We start from the raw sequence: 21,241 nt of genomic DNA on the forward strand, positions 1-21,241 counted from the left end.
GTGATATTTTATTACAATGTTCTTTGTTTTGGTATGCATCACTAGATTCGTTGATATGTTGATTGCACTGGTGTTATCATAGTATATGGCTATTGGATCCTTGATCTCTATCTTCATTCCTTCCCAATTGTTTGAACCAAACAATGTTAGAACAATTAACTACTACTACTACATATTTTGCCTCTATTGTGGATTAAGGTGTACAATTTTACTTCTTGCTTGTCCAAGACACTAGTCTTTTACCAAGAAAGAATGCTCCACCACTAATGTTTTTTCTATAATTAATACTTCCTGCCTAATCAATATTAGTAAATACTTTCAACTCCAAATTATCTCCAAGTTTATACCATAAAATATAGTCATTATTACCTTTTAGATATCTCATAATTCTTTTGATTGCCATCATATGATTTTCCTTGAGATTTGCTAAGAATCTTGCCACTATTCCAATTACTAGAGCAATATTAGGCCTTGTGTATACTACATACTACAGTTTTCCAATCATTGATCTATATATGGTATGATCTACTTCTTTGGAATCATCATTTTTGAAGAGCTTATGTTCAGTAGACATAGGGGTTCCAACTAGTCTTGAATCTTCCATTTTTTGAGTATTTCCTTGATATACTTAGATTGAGTGATGCAGATATCATTTTTGTTCTATTGTATCTACAATCCAAAAAAGAAAATTATCTCACCAAACATAAACATCTCAAATTCTTTACTCATTTCTTCTAAAAATACTTTGCAGAAGTCATCATTTTTTGTAAATAGAGTATCATCAACAAATATTTCTGCCAACATAATCTTCTTGTTTGGTCCTTCCTTGATATACAAACTACTCTTATCATTTGTCCTTTGAAAGCTAGTATGTACCAAGTAATTATGAAGTCTTTCATACCAAGCTCTTGGAGCTTGCTTGAGACCATATAATGATTTATGTAATTTGCAAACCATGTCTTTTTTGGTAGGATTTAAAAACCTTCTGGTTGTTCAATGTAGACTTTTTCATCAAGAATTCTATTCAAGAATGTAGATTTCAAATCCATTTCATATACTTTAAATTCTCTATGTGTTGCATATTCTAGTAAAGTTTTAACACCTTTTAGTCTTTCTACAGGAGCAAAAATCTCACCATAATCAATACCTTCTTCTTCAGAATAACTTTTGCATACCAATCTTGTTTTTGTTTCTTGAAACTTTTCAATCTTCACTTACCTTATTTCTAAGTACCCATTTTGTACCAATTATAGTTTTAACCCTGGGTCTATGAACAAGAGTCAAAGTTTCATTCTTTTCTATCTATTCTATCTCTTTATTCATTATTTCAACCTAATATTCATTTTCCAGAGTGTCTTTAACACTTCTAGGTTCGAATTTAGGAAGTAAACATGTACATTTGAATTGGCTTCTTGCCATTGTTCCATCAGATTTGCCTCCAAAGATCTAATTAGGTGAATGATGCTTTCTCACATATCTTTCTAGCATAGGCTCTTTGGGCTTTGATTGAGTTCCACCATCTTCATCTTGAATTTTAGTTTCAATCTTGGGTCCTTCTATCTATGACTTAGCTCCATCAAGCTTAGTTTGAACTAACTTAATAGTTTTTTATTATGAATTGGATCCTTCAGACTGTAACTCAAGTTGCATTGTTTGGAACTTAGTAACTATTGGAGATTTTGGGGACTCGGGAGATGAAGCTTCGTTTCTTTCAGATATATTTGGTAGGTTATTAGGTTCATAGTAGACAAATCTTCTATAATCCTCTAGCTCCTTTTTGCTTTCTTCTTCACCCTTTTCTATAGTCATCAATTCTAACATGTGCACTTTCTATAATTTTATGAGTAGACAAGTTAAAACATTTGTATACTTTCCTTCTGTTAGAGGGTGAAAGTACAAAGATGTGTCACATTTTAGGATAACTTATCAAAGTGATGGAATTTGGGTATTTATGTCTAAAAATCAATTTTTTTCAAACATATAATTGAGATAAATTCATTCTAGCTAAGTGATATATGCTATCACACTTTTCCAATTGGAAATGTCTATTAAATGTATGTTTTATACTAGTTTGTATCTAATTACTAAAAAAATAAAATTACTTCAAAAAAGTGGTGTTTCAATAAGTCTTACTATTTTTTTATGATAATTTTTTAATAATGTATGAACACCATTTTATAGAGCTCAAAGTCAAGAACATTCTCATATAGATTTTACAGTATTTTAATTAGATATAGTATATTGTAATTAAAAATTTCTACAATCATTTATTTTAACATTCGAAAAGATTTTCATTTTGACAAAGAAAAATATATTAAATCTTATAAAATTAAAATTAAAATTTTAGGACATTCTAGAGGAGAGAGTCCTCTTTTAGAATATATAATTTTTGTTCTGGTTAGAATAGATTTTTTTTGAAAAATGTGGTGGGAGATGAAAACTATTGATTGTAGGTGAGTTAAAATTTGAATTATTATAAAAGAGAAAATATAGATATAAAGCCAATTTTTATTTTTAAATGTTCTAGCTATATACATTATCTATAACATAGTCTGAGATCAAAGTTAAATAATTTTATTTCCATCTAATTTTGTGGTGGGAACTAGACCCCTAATTTTTAGCATTTTTCAGTAGCTAAAAAATCATGTATAAAAATTAGGAAAATGTATCAATTCTTCTTCCAAATAATTATTAAAAATTATAACCCTAGACTTCATCCATTTCTACACATTTTGTCCGTTTACTTCATTTTCAAATTCAAAATAATAATATGATTTTTATGTCATTGAAGGTGAACAATTAATCTTTTGTTAGCCGTTTCCTTTACAAATGGCTGACATAGGTTTGTGCTTTTACACATGAATATCCTAGAAATATGCCTTCATCACCTTTCACATCAAAATTTTCCTTTCTAGATTCTTTTAAGGTATAACATATTAGAGTAAATAATTAATTATTTATTCTATTTACTTAATCTTACTTAGGTTAATGCATTTATTTAATATTTAGTAGTTAATAGTTGTAGTGATGAGTTGTTGACAACATGGGAGTTTGTTCCCTTCTAGCATGTTTCACCTTTTTGTGGAAGAGTGCTTAGTTGTCAACCTTATCTTCTACCTCATTCCAATTTTTTCTACAAGCTTCCTTGAGGCCTTTATAAGCAGTCTCTCTCTCATTATAAATCCATCCATTCACATAGCAATTTTATTTTCCTATTGTGAAATATGTTCTCTTGCATTGTTTACTTCAAGCACTTGCTCCTTCGATTTCTCTTCAGAAAGAAATTTGCACTAAAGGTGATCTTGGTAACTGCAGAGTTGGATTTCATCAACTCTTACATAGTATCAGAGCCTCCCTATTGCTTCTTGTTTGAAGGATTTTTTTGAAGCTGCAATTCAAAGACACAAACCCTAGTTTGTTTGTGATTTTTTCTTCAATCAGGAGGAAGAGCATTTTTTTTAGTACTTGGAGAAAAAGGAGAAAGAGGATTTGACATAAAAAATCTAATATTTTTTTGGCTTTTTTCTTTATTTTTTGGAGGTGTGATGGCGGTGATTCAGAAAAAATAACTACAGCAGTAATATTCAAACAACGATATCTCCCTCATATGGACTCATTTTTTTGAGCAATTTTTTTTGTTTTGGGGTATGATTTCATTATCTACACATTGGCATATGTGGTTTGAGATCTCTATTCTTAAATTCTTTTGCAACTCATAATTCTTAATTTTTGCCACTTCAAATGCTTAGTATGGGCTCATCTGGACACATAATTAGGTTCTATTTTTATAAAAGTTTATTTTTTGCCTACTTTCTAGATCTGAAATTAGATTATAGGTTTTGTGGACAAAAATATGACTTTCAAAAATAGGCCCTAAATTGGCTATTATAATTGCACTAAGTAAAGAGTGCCCAATTTATACATTGTGGGGGGGGGGGGGGTGGGGGAGCATTTTTTTTTTCTATAATTTACTTTAGAATAAGACCCTTCTACTTCTATCTTCTTCTTTCTCTCAATGGAAAATCCATCTATGACCTATCTCACACCACACAACTATCACACTTGGAAGGCACAAATTACACAGCTTCTCATGTCAAGGGGCTTATGGTCATGTCTGGATGAGAATCAACCTATTCTTACACAAGCTTTTGAGGATTTTTAGCATAGGAACAAAATGGATGAGGACATGGGGTTGATTACACTGAACATTTTAGACAATCTACTATTTTACTTGGATGGTTTGACTACTCCGCGAGCTTATTGGCCCAAATTTTAGACTTTGTTTGGCCACATAAATAAGTTCTGGGCAATTCAACTAGATGTATAGTTGACTTCTTTGACACCTGATAGCTTTCCCACCATTGAGGACTTCTTGATGAAATTCAAATCTCTACATACACTTTTGTAGGGATGTGGGAAAACCAAGACAAATGATGAGTGTATCTTTTTGATACTCTAAAAGTTGAGGGGACAATATCAGATCTTCTCTTCCACTTTCTACTCCACTATGGATGCCTTGGGTGATAGACATGGGATGCCTTAATTTGAGATATTTTGTGATCGATTAACCTATGAACAGTTCAAGATTACTCAAATGGATTCACTTTCAGGTTCACAGCCATAGGCATTGCTTGCCAAGGATACACAGGAGCAGAAGTCAAAGCAGATATCAGATCCTTCTTCTACTGGTTCATCATCTTCTAAGAGGAAGCAGAAAAAGAAGACTAAGACTCCTACCTGTTCCTATTGTGGGAAACAATCTCATGATGAGGCACATTGTTTTTAGAAGAGATTTTATGACTATGAGAAACAAATTGCAGATTTGCAAGCTCTTCTTTAGAAGAACACCATTTCTTCTCCATCCTCTTCTACCTCACAAGGGTCTGCCTTTTAGTCTTCTTCCACATCTTCACCATCTACATTAGATCTTGGAAAGGGTCATGTATTACATGCTACCATTACATCTCCTTCACAGGTTCCTTGGATACTAGATTCGGGTGCTTCTTACCATATGACATCTTCTCAAGGTGTATTCTCTACTCTTGAGGCTTCTCCTATTCCTCATATTCTCATGGGGAATAACACTACACTACCAGTCTATGGGAAAGGTTTAGTTCACATACAGGATGGTATATTCAATGATGTATTATATGTTCCATCTTTTTCTCCCAATCTTCTCTCAATTTCTCAGATTACACGTAGTGGATTAGTGAAGACAGTTGAGTTCACTGCCGATTTAGTCTTCATTCGAGATTGTGCAACAAGAGGTCTTATTGCTACATGGGCCATTGATCCTTCCACTCATCTCTACACCTTCTCACACTTTGATCCACCATCTCCATTGTTAGAGCACACTTCTTCTCTTTTGCAAGAACATCATGTGGTGCAATCAGGATACTTGAACCTTTGTATTGTTCCTAAGATTCATATTTTGACTTCCACACCACATCTATTTGAGATCTTTACTCTTCCATAGGATTCTTCTTCTACTCTACCTGATCCTCTAGCTTCATTCATTGAGACTCCAAGTGCACTTGTTTTAGATACTAAAATGGACATTCGTGATAGTTTCATCACACCTGCCTTGAGGATTCCCTTTCTAGTTCCTCATACATTCTCTTCTGCGCATTAGCTAGGCTTTCCAATTTTTCCTCTCATTCAAGGGTTCCCTTGTTTCTTCCACATTAGAGTTGCATTGGTTCAATCCCTCCTTCAGTGGCTCCTTTATTCTGAGGAGTCTTTAGTATCTCTCATGGGGGGTTGGTTGTACTTATGGTTTTGAGTGGGTCTCTTGACTCTTTTTTGATGGAAGTTGTCCTTGGGGGGATTGGTTGAGGCCTTCCTTCCTTCACTTCATATTTTTTTCAGCATATTTTTTACCTCTTTTATGGGGAGGTTTTTTCCCATGAGGTTTTTCCTCTTTCCCTATTTTTAGAAGTTGTATTTCTTTGTATTGTAGATGGGTACCTAACATGGCCTTGTTGTTAGGACCCATTCTACATTTACTCTTAGTTTTTTGTGAGCTTAAGTCATTCCCCTAAGTTGCACTTAAGGGGGGGTGTTAGAGTAAATAATTATTTATTTATTAATTATTTATTCTATTTAATTAAGCTTACTCAAGTTAATGCATTTATTTAATATTTAGTAGTTAATATTTGTAGTGATGAGTTGTTGACAACATGGGAGTTTGTTCCCTTCTAGCATGTTCCACCTTTTTGTGAAAGAGTTCTTAGTTGTCAAACTTATCTTCTACCTCCTTCCAGATTGTTCTACAAGCTTCTTTGAGGCCTTTATAAGTAGTCTCTCTCTCGTTGTAAATCCATCCATTCACATAGCAATTTCATTTTCCTATTGTGAAATATTTTCTCTTGCATTGTTTACTTCAAGCTCTTGATCCTTTGGTTTCTCTTCAGCAAGCTATTTGCACTACATGTAATCTTGGTGACTGTAGAGTTTGATTTCATCAACTCCTACATAACATTTACTTTCAATTACTTTCAAGTAACTTACATTAGGTTTGTAGCCATACCATAGCTAATGAGGAATTTTTTTTGTATTTTAACATTCAGAAAGATGTTGATTTTGACAAAGAAAAATTTATTAAGACATATCAAAACAATTTAAAAACTATATGGCATTCTAGAGGAGAGAGTCCTCTTTTATAATATATAATTTTTTTCCTAGTTAGAATAGATTTGTTTTGAAAAATGTGGTGGGAGATGAAAACTATTGGTTTTAAGTGAGTTAAAATTTGAATCATTATAAAAGAGAAAATATAGGTCTAAAGCCCATTTTTATTTTTGAATAGCTATGTATGTTATCTATAACATAGTCTGAGATCAAAGTTAAATAATTTTATTTCCATATAATTTTGTGGTGGGAACTAGACCCCTAATTTTCACCTTTTTTCAGTAGCTAAAAAATCATGTATAAAAATTAAGAAAATATATAAATTCTTATTCTAAATAATTATTCAAAAATTATAATCCTAGACTTCATCCATTTCTACACATTTCATTAGTTTACTTCATTTTCAAATTCAAGACAATAATACCAATTTTATGTCATTAAAGGTGAACAATTATACTTTTGTTAACCTTTTCCATCAAAAAAGGGTGACACGGGTTTGTCCTTTTACCCCTGAATATCCTAGAAATATGCCTTCATCACATTTTACATGAAATTTTCCTTTTCTATATTCTTTTAAGATATAACATTTATTGGCAGATACTTTCAAGTAACTTATATTAGGTTTGTAGCCATACCATAGCTGATAATGAGTTTTGTTTATATTTTAACATTAAAAAAGGATGCTGATTTTGACAAAGAAAAATATATTAAATCATATCAATTTTTTTTTTTAAAATTATATAATATTCTAGATAAGAGAGTCCTCTTTTAGAATATATAATTTTTCTCCTAGTTAGAATAAACTTGTTTTCAAAAATGTGGTGCGAGATGAAAACTATTGACTTTCAGTGAGTTAAAATTTGATTCATTATAAAAGAGAAAATATAGGTCTAAAGAATTTTTTTATTTTTGAATGTTCTAGTTATAATGTTATCTATAACATAGTCTAAGATCAAAGTTAAATATTCCTATTTCCATATAATTTTGTGGTGGGAACTAGACCTCGTGCTTTCAACATTTTTTAGTAGCTAAAAAATCATGTATAAAAAATTAGGAAAATTTATCAATTCTTATTCGAATTAATTATTAAAAATTATAATCTTAGACTTCATCCATTTCTACACATTTTATTATTTTGCTTCATTTTCAAATTCAAAACAATAATACCAATTTTATGTCATTGAAGGTGAACACTTATACTTTTGTTAGCCTTTTCCTTTATAAAAGGGTGATAGGTTTTTGCTTCTACCCTTGAATATCCTAGAAATATGCCTTCATCACCTTCTACATCCAATTTTCCTTTTCTAGATTCTTTTAAGATATAACATTTACTACCAAATACTTTCAAGTAACTTACATTATGTTTGTAGCCATACTATCGCTGATAAGGATTTTTATTTGAATCTTTCTTCAATTGTACTATGTTCAAGGTATGAACTACAGTGTTGATAGCTTCCTTTTAGTATTTGAGAGAAACTTTTTTCTCAATCATTAATTTCTTAAACAGTCTACGATAGATCTATTTCTTCTATTAGTTATACCATTTTATTGTGGTGTATCGGGGGATGATACTTGTCTTTTGATTCCTCTTTCAATGTAGAAATTATTAAACTCATTGGAGATGAATTCACTACCTCTATCTAATCTTAAGCATTTCAACATCATTTCAGTTTCCTTTTCTACTCTTGCTAAATACCACTTGAATTTTTGAAAGGCTTCAAACTTTTCTTTTACATACATTATTGTCATAATTCTAGAATAGTCATCAACAAAAAGAATGAAAAACCTTTCTCCACTATAGCATTTTATTCCAATAGGTTCACATAAGTCTGTATGAACAATTTTAAAGAATTCTTTTGACTAATAGTTTTTTCTTTTGAAACTAGTCTTTCCCATCTTACCAATTTGGTAATTCTTGTATAGACCCATGCCAGGTTTCCTCAAACTAGGAATATCTTTTACCCTTTTACATTTTCCTATCTTAATCAGATTATTAAAGTTTACATGACATAGCCTTTTATGTCATAACCAATTTTCCTCTACTTGAGCAATAAAACATGAATAATCACTAAGATCAAGATAAAATAGATTACCTTTTGTTTGCTTGCCAGATCCAACTAGATTTCCTTTTCCATCCAATAGCTTGGCCTATCCATTCATGAATTCTATCTTGAATTCAATGTTATTCAATTGTGTCACACTTAGTAGATTATGCTTTTGTCCTTCAACCCAATAAGTAATGTCATATACAAGTTCTTTAGTCAACGCAATACATAATTTTCCTTTTATGTTACAAGGTTCATCATTTTCAAATCTCACACTACCTCCATCATAATATTCCATGTGCTCAAATTTTATTTTATCTCCAGTCATATGATGTGAATAGCCACTATCGCTAATCCATATAGCATTTTCACTAACATGAGAGATAAGTGCCATCTTATCTCCTTCATCATCAAATTCATCTTTCACAGCAATATATATTACTTCATCTTCACTATCATCAGAATATTTAGCTATAAAACAAGATTTCTTATGTTTGTCCATGTAGTTCTTGTAGTAGTTTATGGAATCTTTCTTGCCTTTTTGCTTATTTCTTTTCTTTTTATCTTTGATTTCCTTATTTGGACACCTAGTTTTTGGAATCTTTCTTTCCTTTTTGCTTATTTCTTTTTTTTTAATCTTTGATTTCTTTATTTGGACACCTAGCAAAAATGTGACAAAGTTCTTCATAGGAAAAATAGATCAGAGGAACTTTACCTTTGTACTTTCCTCTACCTTTGGAATACTTCCTTGCAAGTAGGGCTTCAACAACTTTAGGATCACTATCTAAACTTTCTTTTGATGTTCTTTCTTCTTCACTTTCTAATTGACTATATTTTGATTTCTTACCTTTTACTTTGTGTGAGATTTTAGCTTTAAAAGAATATTCAATAACCTTTGAACTAGGAACATAGTTATCAAAATTATCTAACTCAAAAGTTGTCAATCATCCAACTAGAGAATCCAAAAATATTTTATTATTTGGATCACATTTCATTTCTTGAATAGTAGATACTCTATTTTCATAAATAGGAAGAAGAGTTCTATGTACCTTTCTTACAATTTTTTCTCTCTTCAATGCCTCCTCCAAATTCTTTGATTGCCCTTACACTTGATTTAATCCTATTCACATATTTGATGATGTTCTCATCTTCTTTCATTCTCATTTGATCAAAATGACCTCTAAGACTTTTAGCCTTAGCTCTTCTTACATTGTCATCTCCTCCATATATATCTTTTGGTTTGATCCACATCTCATAAGAGCTATCTTGTAATCTTTGACTTCATCAAATTGAACATAACTAAGAGTAGATGCAATATCAATCATCATGATGTTATGATTTTTCTTTACATCAATTTCTTCAATAGATAATGTTCCAGTGGGAGTCTTGTATTTAGTAGCAAGATACTTGCATCCTAATTCATTCATTGTAGCCAAGTGTAACCTCATATGTCATTTCGATGCTGCAAAGTTGTCTCTATTCAGCTTGAATATTTCAATTATATAAGACGACCTAATCGTTAGCTTAGGTCCTTGAAACCTTCTCTACAAGAAACAAAAGCTCTTATACCAATTGTTGGAAATATAAGAGGATTAACTAAGAGGGGAGGGTGAATCAGTTACTACTAAAATAAATTCCAAATCCCTTAGATGTCTATACAAAATACAAACTACAAACTGAATATTGTTGAATCTTAGCAAAGACGTACAGAATGTTATAACCTGGTAAATGCTTGACATATAAACTTTAGATGTTATCTATGATTACCATTACTCTAACTTAGTTGCAAACACATAAAATAAAATAGCTTGAACATATTTAACATAAGGATTTAATTTAGAAAACCAATTTGGGAAAAAACACCAATTGCAACTAGTTACTATTTTCACTCTTATGTGGTGAGAAATATTAGGAGCCAACCCTATTAAAGGTTATAAAGCACAATATTAGATGTGACCCTATTAGAGGATATAATCACCTTGTTAGGAGTGGCCTTGTTAGAGGTCTTTGGAAAATTCAATAGAACTTCCACCTTGTTAGAGGATTTGTAAATAGTTTTTAAGCCAACTTTGTTAGGAGATTTAGATCATTGCTACAATGGTTAGAGAGTAACAATGAGATGAGCTGATTTAAATGCAACTAATTTGTTGATCACAGATCTCTATTCTTTCTTGTACTTGATCCTTGTTGACTAAATATAGCTTTCTTTCTTCACAAGAATATTCTTCTTACCCTTCAAATTTGCTTCCTCTTCTTATCAATATATCTTAAATAACATCTTCATGCATTACATCCACCTCATTTCAATCACAACTGAACTTATACTTGTATCTTCCATTTTGTCAAGTTTTCTCAAATACAACTTAGAATAATTAATATTCATCATCTTGGTTGAAATTGACAGATAGATCAATTAAGCTTACTATGCCAAGATACAAAAATCCTTTGTTAGCCGACTTGGCTCAATAGAAACTAACTCATAAACTATTTCATTTGTTCACCAACAAAGCTTGGTTAACACTACAAACTTCGTGAAAATCCTTTGGCAACTGAGTGAGCTCAGTTAGTACTAGTTCCATCAAACTTTTCTTCATTAACTGAGCAAGCTTAGTTAACACTCCCTTTTTGCATACTTTCCTTCAATGCCTGAGTGAACTTGGTAGACACTACCTTCTAGAGTAGGCAATCATAGGAACACTCAATAGACACAGAAAACTATCTTAACTATCTAAGTGAGCTTAGCATATACTAACTGATAATGATATGATATTTGTGTAACATCAAAGATAACACATATTAATCAATTGTATCCAATAGCTTATTTCATTTGAACATTTTTATTCTTCTTTTCTTCTTTTCCCTCTTTGTTTGGATACCTTGTACAAATGTGACCAACTTTTTGACAAGAAAAACATATTTTAGGAATTTCACCTTTGTACTTTCATTTTCCTTTGGGATATCTTCTTGTAGGTAGGGATTCAATGGCTTGAAGATCAGTATCAAAAATTTCCTAACCTTTAGATTATTTTCCTTTAGATTTTTCATCTTTCTTACTAAGTGAAAGCTTATCTTGAAATGCAAACTCAATGCTATGAGAGTTAGGAAAAAACTTTTCATAGTTATCTAACTAAAAGGTTGTCAACCTTCGTACTAGTGCATCCAAAGTTATTTCATTCTTGGGATCACATCTCATTTATTGAATAGTTGAAACTCTAATTTTATAGATAGAAAGAAGAGTTGTTAGTACCCTTCTGACCAATCTAACATCATCAATATTTCCTCCAAATGCTCTAATTGCGCTAACACATGCTTTGATTCTTTCACTGTAGTTTGCAATGTTTTCATCCTCTCATTTTGTCTAATCAAACTAACCTCTTATACTTTCTTCCTTATTTGCATCTCCTCCATAGATATATTTTAGCTTGACCCAAATTTCATAAGTAGTAGTACAATCTTTGACTTCACCAAATTTAACATAATTGAGAGAGGAGGTAATATTAATCATCATTATGTTATGATTACTATTTTAAACAATTTCTTCCATAATAAAAATTCCAATAGCTCCCACATACTTGTTATCCAAATATTTTAGGCCCAAATCACTAATAGTTGTCACATAAAACTTCATGAGTTCCTTCCATGCCTTGAACTTATGTTTGTTTATCTTGAGAATCTCTCTTCTATAAGACATCTTAATCTTTAGCTTAGGTCCTTTAAACATTCTCTATATGCACCAAAAGTTTTGATACTAATTATTGGAAATATAAGATGAATAACTGAGAGGGGAGGGGTGTATCAATTACTAAAAAAATAAATCCCAGATCCATTAAATGTCATACAAATCAAATCCAACTTATGCTGAAAATTGAAATAGTGATATAACTTAGTTAGCACAGAAGCACTCAGTAAACACTAACAATTTACTATCACTTGATAAGTACTGAAATATCAATTGTTTACTCAGTTAATACTGAATATGTAGATCTTAAGATATTAACTATGATTGAACTTAATTAACTTAGTTGCATACACATAAAGAAAATAGCATAAACACAAGAGGTGCCAAGATTTAACATGGAAATCCAATTTGTGAAAACTACCAATCGCAACTAGTTATTGCTTTTTAATCTTTTAAAGTGAGCCCTATTATTAACCAACCCTATTGAAGGTTATAAAAAAAACTGTTAGGTGTGACTCTATTAAAGGATTTAGTTCAACCTATTAGGCATGGCCTTGTTAGAGGTCTTTAGAAACTTCAATATATAAATACCACCTTATTAAATTATTTACAAAATAGTTGTTAGGATAACTTGGTTAATATATTTGATTCACTGCTATAATAGTAGTGTAACAATGACTTGACTTGATTATTGATGCCACTATCTTTCCTGATTAAGATCTCAATTCTAGCTTGTATACTTGATCCTTCCTAATCAAATTAATAGTTGCATATCAACAAGGATATTCTTCTTATACTTCCAATTCACTTCCTTTATGCATCTTCTTATATTCCACACATTCTCACTTATTTAGTTCTCAACTTGACCTTATACTTATATCATATACATTTTCAAGTCAGCTTCAATACAAATTAAAATAATTAATATTATCCCCTTCATTTGGATAGATCTAACAATCAAATTCATCAAACTCAATATGCCAAAAAATAAATTCCTTTGTTATCTAACCTAGCTTAGTTGACACTAACTCTAAAAGATTTTCTTTTCTTAACCAAGTGAGCTTGGTTAATATTAAAACTTTGTAAAGTTTCTTTGGTGATCGAGTGAACTCACTTAATATTGGTTTCATGCCAACTTTCCTTTATTAACTGACTAATCTTAGTTAATACTAAACTTTTGTGAACTTGTCTTTGTTTCCTAAGTGAACTCAGTAGAAAGTGTCTTCTAAACTTGGTAAAATCTAGGATGCTCGGTAGATAATATAAACTATCTTCATCACTTGAGTGAGCTCAACAGATATTGACTGGTGATGATATGACATTTTGTATAACATCAAAGATAATCTATAATTGATCAATTATTTTCAAAAATAATTCCCAATTTACTAAGTTGATTTCTTGGGATATGGAAAACATGGTGAAGATAGGGATTGATGAGTTGGATCATTTACTTTTAGGAGAGGATTAAGTAAATGATTCAAGAGATGAATTCAAGGAGAAATTTCTAAAAAAGAAGAGATAAATAGAATGATAATTAGATACTTTATATCTAATGGATCAAATCATGAACCTTAAGATTGATGGTGTTGACTAAGAGGAAAAAGATTAGAACTTCTTATTTAAAGAGGTACAAATGAAAGCAGTTAGAGGTGGTGGAAGAAGAAAAAAATTACAAAGTAGATGTACACATTTCAAGGAGTTCTAGAGAGTTTTATCTATTGTTGATGTTGTTGACTATCAAATCTAAGAAGAAGGCTTAATTTAGAAGAAGTGAAGAGAAATTGCTTGAAGGGTTGTCAAGAGAATTTGAGATTGAGATGACAATGGAGGCCAAATAGTGAATCATTATTAGGAGCTAAATAGATATCTAAACATACAAATTGAGTTTTACTAAATAGACCAAACCTATTATTACTTTCTAACCATTTTGAACAATATTTGAAATACTTTAATAAAGGTTGATGTAATAGTCATAAGGACCTAATAGTCTATGTAAATCAATTAACCAATTAACAATCTAATAGAATATTTTAGTGTCCTCTAACAAGCCCACTCTTAATAGGGTGATTAAATCCTTTAACAAGGTCACATTCAAAAATTTATATTGTAACCTTTAATTGGGTTGGATCTTGACAAGGGTTAATTTAGAAGAGGAAAAATTGGTGACATGTTGTTGGTGGGTTTTTCCAAATTAGCTTTTGACATAAAATTCTAGTGTCAAAATTGTGTGGATATTATTGTGATTCTTTATTTATTTAAGTTTGTATTATGTAAGTCTAATATTTATAGAACAATAGACAACCAGTTAATGTTACAATTAATTAATAGTAGAGGTCAAGAAATGGAATGATAAGATAAAAAAAATTAAGTGTTTATTTTTTCAATTGGCACATCTAGACCTTGTATACTCATTCACCCTCCCACCCCATCCCATTTATTCTAAATAAATTTTTTGTATAGCTAGGAAAAGTGAAGTCATGAAAATATGAAGTTAGTAGATTCTATTTAGGCCTACAAATTTATCATCAAATATAAGAAGAATTTAGCATTAAGGGAGAACATTCATCAAACATGAGAACTTTCACTATGGAAGAAGTCAAGTTGTAAAGTGTTGGCATTGATTCCTTGAAGGGTATGTATAATGAACAAGAATATTTTCAATAGTTTTACAAGGTTTTTTATAAATGTTTAGAGGATTACCATGTTCAATACTTTGACTAATGATTAAATATAATTTTATGTTTAAATGACACTATTTATGTGTCCCTAGATGCCCAATAAAGGAAAGCCTCATCAAGGAAAAAATTGTGGTAGTATGGGAGGACATTGTGAGTTGGATAAAACCCTAGAATATGTGAAGATGTATTATTTTTTACCTAAGATCCAAGACAAGGTAAGGGAGTTTGTGTATACTTGCACCATCTATTAAAATATAAAATAATTTCAAAAAATTCTAGCCTTTTCTACCCACTATTCATTCCCACTAAGCCTTGGGAGAGTTATAACATGGATTTTGTCATGGGCTTTCATAGAACTCATAAAGAATTTCATATCTCATCTTTAGAGTAGTAAATATGTTCAGTAAGATGGAAAATTTTAAATAATGTAAAAGTAAAAATATGCAACTTATATTGCTAACCTTTTTTTAAAAGGAAATTTAAAGAATCCAAGGTTTACCCTTAACCATTGTATCAAATAGAGATGCTAAGTTCATTTGAAACTTATGAATAACACTATGGGAGAGATTGGATGCCATTCTAAGTTTTATTTTTTCCTACCACCCTCAAAAAATTATAAAATTAAGGTGCTAAATAGATCTTTGAGGCATATATTAAAATTCTTGACAAAATAATATGATAAAACTCATGACTCCATCTTACCATAGGAATATTTTTTCCTAGATGGGTCAATAAACAGAAGCACTAGTAAGAAACCCTTTCATATTATGTCTCAAAAAAACCCTAGTATAGTGTTTGAGTTGAGGGATCTTCATGAAGATGAACCAATTAGTACCCATGGAGAATAAGTGGTAGATAGAAAAAATGATGCAGTGCTAATCCAAATGTACTCGAAAATGAGGTGATCTAGAAAATAGAAAACAAGCATGTAGAAAAAAAATGAACAAGAAGAATGAGATTCAAATTTACAAAGAAAATAGTTCATATATTTGAGTCAAGAAGTTTACATCCATCATGCCTAGTTGTATGGCCTTCCAAGTTATGTCCATAACAAAGAAAAATACATCTAAAGAAGAAAAAATATCTAGACTCAAATGCGAAATTCTTTCTCCAAGCTACTCCATGCTAAGACTCCACAACTAGAATGACTTCTTCATGACATTGAAAATTATGAGTAAGAATCTACCTAGGATCCCTTTAAATACTTGCATGGCCATAAGTCAACCTATTGCAAATTACCAACTAAATGAACCCTTATATTAAATGCATAATTGATCCACAAGTCAGCTCTACACAAGCATTGACTACCCATGATGAAATTAAATACACGCTAGGTTGGCCCAAACTTGAACTAGACACAAAAAACAAATGCTAGAACTTTGCACATAAAGTATCACTCAACACCAATAGGAACATTAGGCCAATACTAGATAACTTAGCACACATTGTAACTCGACAAATATTGCAACTTGGAAAAATACTGCAACTAACCAACTCAACACTTGAAAGATCATTCGGTCGATACTGGTAGATAAAATGGGATAACATACTAACCAATATGTTAACATGATGGTGGATAACTTCAACTTATAATGACTACAAATTTATTGGAACTCAAAAATTTTTGTAACTCGATAACAACCAACAAAATTAGTAGGATAATGTGATGGCAAGGATGCTCCTACATTATACTACTAGGGTAAATAAAAGAGATCTCAAATTCTCATACATCAGACTCCCCATGTGAATAGAAAAATATGTCCCACATTTTGCGTCCAAAAGTAAATTTTGCACTCAGCTTCATATTCACAAATGGTTTACACTCCATGATGGATAAAAGATTAAATCTTAAAATCAACCATCTATGCTTAATCCATCCAAAACTAAAAATCTCATCCAACTAATCAACATGTGAACTCAATTGAAAATCACAATGTTCCATGTACAACTTATCATCACTAGAATCCATTACATCATCCTCATACATGAAAACTAGATCAACAACAATATCCAAATCACAAACTTGATCAATAATAATTTATACACTCAGATCCATCATAATAAAGTCAGATAAATCCATAATATAGAAATCCTCCACCAAATCAATAAAAAATGAGTCCATATCGGGAACATGCAACAATAACCCTATGTCATCCATACTCATTCCTCCAACAAAATGTAGTTCAACAACATCATCAAAATCCACAACAGTACCAACATTCATATCCTTCAGCATCTCAGCAACAGAAAAGTTTAGATCCATATTAGCAACAACAGTGTCATGTAAATTCACATCAACACCACTTCTAAAAACCTCAACCATAATACGTACAAGTTAGTCTATCTTCTTACCACAAGAAACAACAGTAACATCCATAGTAGGCTAAACATATAACTCTAGACCAATAATGATAGCAATAGGTAAGTCCTCAATCACATTAATTTCAATATTAACATCATCCTAAATAATAACATCCAATCCCTTACCAACATAAATAAAGCTCTCATCTTCAGAAATCTCATTGCACACAACAAGATGCCTTGCAATTTCCATGTTAGATCTATCCATCTGCTCATGAAAATCAAAAGATACTTCATCAACTTCAGCAAAATCATCATGCACTTCCATGACCTATCTTCTTCACTTTATAATCTCTTTAATAGAAAAAATAACCTTCCTTCTAATCTTTAGATGCCAACTCAAATCATATTCTTCTAGATCATTAATACTTTCATGTAAATCAACCCAAACAAAATCATTTTCATTGCTCTCAATATCATCAAGATTTCTTCCATGATCTTGTGTTAATTCAAGAGCTTCTACTACAGTTGCAACTTTCCTCAACATTTCAAATAATTATAGTTCTACAACTCTCCTTCCCTGAACCATCTTTTCATAAACAATGATCAAACGACAAGTACTCAGCAAGTGCAGGCCAAATTTGCAGATATATAACCCTACACAAAATCACTAATTAGCTAGGACTTCTAAATCAAAATATTTCTCTAACAAACTTCACCCAACCAAGGTCTTGGTACAAACTACCTCACACTCTGGCAGTCTTCTTGCACACTCATGAACAACTGATCTTTGATACCAACTCATGTAGCACTAATCTGGATGTACCCCAAAATAAGGTGATCTAGAAACCAAAAAAAAAACACACACAAAAAATGAATAAGAGGAATGAGATTTAGATCCAAAGAGATAATATTTCATATATTTGAATCAAGAATATCACATCCAACATGCCTAGCTCTATGTCCTTCTAGGCTATGACCACTATAAAGAAGAATAGATCTCCAAACTCAAATGTGAACTTCTATCTCCAAGCTACTACACACTAAGACTCCATAACTAAAATGACTTCTTCATGACTCCCAAAATTATGATTAAGACTCCCCAAGATCCCCTTAAATATATGTCTGACCATAGATGTGCCTATTAAAAATTACCAACTAAATAAATCCTTACATTAAATACATAACCAAGCCACAAGTCAGCTCTCAACAAATATTAAATACCCATCACAAAATTAAATATGCACCAGGTTGGCCCGAATTGGAACTAAGCATGAAAAACAAATTCTAGCACTCAATGTTAGAGTAATTATCTATTTACACTTATTGACTAGATCACTTTGATTTAATTAAGTTTTTTATTACTCTAGTTTACTTAAGCTATCTTTTAGGTGCATATAATTAATATTTTTATATTAACTATAATGTGCAACCTAGCTTTTCCCATTTTTAGGGTCATGTTCACCTTTAAGATTGAACTCTTGTAATTATTGCTTCTACTTCTTGGAATATATTTTTCTCTCACTCCACTGAGATTTCCAAGCTTTGTTTTTCCTCTTAGTTTTCCTTCTAGCAATAGGTTATTTTTGATACAAGTGTTCTTGGTGAACTATGAAGTTGGTTTTATCAACTTCTACATGGTAGGAAAGCCTCTCTGCTCCTACCTAGTCTGGAGATCTTGAAGGTGTGATGAGAAGACAAGAAAATAAAATTTTCATGGTTCTTTTCTTCAATCTAGAGGATACACTTTTTTTTGGTACACTTTGAGCAAAAATGGGTGCCACCGTTGCACTCAGAAGCCCTGATCTAGTCATAATCCATATAAGACATGGTTTTTGGCCACAATGAGCCCTGGGATAATTTTTTCTCTACCCTGGGTTGTATGACATGAAAATCTAGAATTTTTTTCAAGAAGTATAGTTTTGGGGGCCGACAATGGATAGATGCCACACCACCCATGTACCAATACATCCTGACCTCTACTCCAACACACTGCCATTTAGTCATGACCACTGCCACTGCCACTACTACAATGCCACCTGGCCTCCACCCTCTAACTACTAGTGCTTCCTAGTCACTACCCAAGTGCTATCCAATGATAGGTGACATTAGCAATCTAGGAGTTGATGTCATTTTTATGACAATATTTCAAATTTTTCAGTGACCAAAATTTTTTTCTAGTAGCCAAAATATTTTTTTGGTAGACAGTCATTTGAAGGTCATATGGGCATCAAATTTTTCCCAGTCTCTGTATTTTTCTAGAAAGCTTATTGTTTGGAGGTACAATTGGTTTTTTGACTATATCTTTTGCATATAGTGTCTATTTTTAAAAATGAAATATCACCAAAAAATTACTTTTTGGTTGGAGATGACAATGTTTTATAATTTGGCCATTTTAGCTCCTATTTTTGGCATTCAATTAGATGCTTTAGTTTCCTAAATCTTTGCATCTGGCATCCAGGTTTTCTTCTAGTTTCCCTTGTTCTTTCCTTAGTTATTTCTTTCATTTATGAAGGATAGATTTATACATTATGATGAGGGTGTATTTTTCTTTCTGTAATCAAATTCAGAATTGACCCCTCTACTTCTATCTTCTTCTCTCAATGTTAGAACCCTCTATGGCCCGGATGACACCACAAAACTACTTCACTTGGAAATCACACGTGACTCAACTTCTTATGTCACATGGCTTATGGTCATGTTTGGATAAAAATTAACCTGTTGTGTAGTTCCCCTTTGAGGTTCTTTAGCATAGAAATAAAATGGATGAAGCCATGATGTTGATTGCATTGAACATCTTTGATACTATCATGTTTCACCTGGATGGTTTGACCACTCCTTAGGCTATTTGGACCAATTTTTCCAATTTGTTTGGCATAGCGAATGATTTTTAGGCACTACATCTTGATGTAGAGTTGACTACTTTAACTCCTAGCAACTTTTCCACCATGGAGAACTTCTTGATGAATTCTAAATCTCTACATTTAGTTTTGTAGGGATGTGGTAGGACCAAGATAGATGATGAGTGTATCTTTTTGATACTCTCAAATTTGAGAGGCTAGTATCAAACCTTTTCTTCCACTTTCTACTCCACTATGGATGCTTTGGGGAACAAAGGTGTCATGCCTTCTTTTGAGACATTCTATGATCAATTGACATAGGAGCAAGACAAAGATCAAATAGATGGATTCTTTTGGCTCTTCCAGCCAAGCATTGGTTTCTCATTCTTCACAAGAGAAACCAAAACCAAAAGCCAAACTAAAGAAATATTCATAAAAAATTGATTCAAAACCTCCAACTAACCCTTCCAAGGGTAAATCTTCTTCAAAGTCTACTGAGTGTTCCTCCAAGACTAAGAAAAAATTAGTTAAGACCTATAGTTTTTGTGGAAAGGATTGACATCCTACTTCTAAGTGTTGAAAATGTTTGGAGGCTTTAGAGGAAGCCATGCAGGAGCATCACATTTCCACTCTTCAATCTTTATCCCCCCTATAGGGAAAGGTCACACTCTTACTACACGAGAAATGACTTTTGGGCCCATCTAGATTCTTAATTCTAGTTCCTCTCACCATATGACTAACACTCAGTAGTTGGTCACCTCACTTGCTCATTGTGCTACTTCACAAATTATTATTGGGAACTCATCACATCTTTCAATCTTGGGTTCTAGTTATGTTGCATTAGTTGGGAGTTCCCTTTAGGATGTTACTTTTATCCTTGACAACTCAATGAACCTATTGTAAATTTATCATATTTTCCACTCTACCTCTGGTAAGAAAATTGATTTCTCACCACACAATGTGGTTATTTAGGACTTACATGATTCTAATTTGATAGTGGTTATTGGGAGAGTTGACTCTACATATCACCTATATAGATTTGATGGATTTAAATCTTCTAATGGCATA

Source organism: Cupressus sempervirens, chromosome 8 (genome assembly GCF_028749045.1).
Source record: "Cupressus sempervirens isolate cs-2001-9-10 chromosome 8, ASM2874904v1, whole genome shotgun sequence".
Taxonomy (NCBI): domain Eukaryota; kingdom Viridiplantae; phylum Streptophyta; class Pinopsida; order Cupressales; family Cupressaceae; genus Cupressus; species Cupressus sempervirens.